Consider the following 2,460-nt stretch of genomic DNA (forward strand, 5'->3'; position numbering starts at 1 on the left):
CTGCATGCTTATGATGTGTATTCTGTTTTCTTAAGCAAGATCAAAGAGAGCTGGAGCCTTTTTTCTCTTCAAGCTACTTCTCCTTTACAAAATTTGATGGAAAAAATATAAGACATTTCTTAACTCCATGGTTAAAGAAAGAGACGATGGAGTAAGGAAGGCGTAATTGTCAAGTGTATAGGATGGGAAAACACTAATCCGGAAGTGAGAAAAAGTCAAGCTAATCAGCTTCGATATGTTAATTCTGGAGGTAATAGTTTGGTGGTGAGAGGCATACCTGCCCTGTTTTATAGCTTAGCCACAGAAGGAGCTTGTATTAAGGAAAAAGTCAACTGGAAGAACGGTTTCTCCTAGATGCACTCCAAGAAGCTAAGAGCCCCAGACAGCTTTCAGTTACGACATCCAGACTCCAGCTTCGGTGGATCGTCTACCTGTTCTCAGTCTTTCCTGCTCCCAACTCCAGCTAGGTGGTTGAAGGAGATGAATTGAAACATGGCATCAGCTACTCCGGTGTTAAGTGGCAAATGACTACTGGGTAATAATTAATGAAGTTTGGAGGCTTATATAATAAGTGGCTGCTATAAGGTGGAAAAGGATAGTCATGACATTTTGGATCAACATGTGAGGTATTTTATCTGCTTACTCCCTGGAACCAGAAGACTGGGTTAGTATAATTTCATTTAGGAGACTGACAATTTCTGACTGTGATACTCTCATTTTTACTATATTATACCCCTAGACACTAACAATTTGTCTGATCATTTTACTTAATTTAGATGAAATGAGCTACTGTGCTACAATTGAAGTGCATAAACTTTAATCTATTTTTCCTGATAAAGTTGATACAATTTCAACTTCTTAAATAAGTTAAAAGGCAGATAAAATCACTGTCTTAAATTCAGAAAAAAATCCGTTTCTTACGATTTAGAAAATATATCAGAAAAATTGTATTTTTTTTTTTTTTATGTTTAAATTTCTTATTTTAAATCCTCAGAGTTTTAATTAGTGTTTCCTTAGTTTCCCTGAAGGCCAGACAGAGTAGGTTTAAGTGATGCATTTTCTCCTTGGAAACTTTTAAACCTTGAACACAATCACATTCTGAAAATTCATCATTGTTTAGTTTTGGTCCAAACCATTCAATATGGCTTTAATTAGCTTTCACAGTCTCCAGCACAAAACAGAGTGGTGGCAGAAATAGATTGTTTAAAGGAAAAATATAGACTGTGCTGAAATGCACAGCCTAATCTTTAAGAAATACTATATTCTAAGCACAACATAGTGTTGTCTTCATATTGCCTTTGCCTCATTTGATTTAAAAATGTGTTTCTTCCGTTTTCCATAGAATATAAATAGCTTCAGAAATTTAAAGTTAACTTTGAAAATTGTAGCCAACAGTGCTTTTTCTGCAAGAGTTTAAATTTATGATTTAAAGGAACAGTGCGCTCTTAAAAGTTTCTTTATCATTCATCAAAGTCTTAGAGACAGTGTTTATTCAGAAATTATTGAAACTAGGGTATCATAATGTGAATTTCAAAGGGGAAAACAGTGCTTTTGATAGGTCTGTTGGTCATGTCCACACGAACTCTAAGATTGTGTTCAACTTTAAATTTCTGTGACAGAAAGGGCAAATGACACCAGATAGAAGTTTAATGAAATTTAAAATGAAGCAATTGCTTGAATGTATTCTCCATGGAAATTTATCTTACAGAAATTCTTCCAAGTTTGGTATTATATACCCATATGGATTATTTCCCAGCTGATTAATATTACTATCTTTTATTTTATCAATATGTTATTTTTATTCTCATTATCTCATTTTAATCTAATGAAAATCCTTACAAAAACTGGGCAGCTTTTTGTTTTGTTTTGTTTTGTTTTCTGTTTTATCACTTGAAACATAAGAAAACTGTTAATATAAAAATATATTAACTGGCTTGTTTAAGTCTCCATTGGTAGAAGCAGAGATACCTTATCTATATATATTCATTCATTCTATCTACTTTGTCCTGTGCATGCAAAAAAACTTAGTTTTATAAGATGTTAAATTCTTTTTTCTAGATGTAGTAATATGGTAGTGCTGTTTTGTTTTTGTTTTTTTTCCTAGGTATAAAGGGTGCTTTTTCAGGGAAACAACATCATTTTTATTAGCTGGTCCCTCCAATTTCTGTAGCTTAAGGATTTCAGCTTTCAAGAATAGGACACAACAGCCCTCTGGTTTCCTATGCTGCCACGTTGTATCATTCACTTGATCATCGAATATTCTAGCCTAAACCCCTTTGTCTCAGGAATGCTATCTATGTGACCTTGGGCTAATTATTTCCCTTTCCTCATCTATAAAACAACACTTACCCCATTGAGAACGGCAAGAATTAAATGGCTTAGTATATGCAAGGTTTTAGAACCTAGTAAGGTCTCAATAAATGATGAGTAGTTGTTGTTGTTGTTGTTGTTTTATTATTA

This window comes from Pteropus alecto, unplaced genomic scaffold (assembly GCF_000325575.1).
Source record: "Pteropus alecto unplaced genomic scaffold, ASM32557v1 scaffold106, whole genome shotgun sequence".
In the NCBI taxonomy this organism is placed as follows: Eukaryota; Metazoa; Chordata; class Mammalia; order Chiroptera; family Pteropodidae; genus Pteropus; species Pteropus alecto.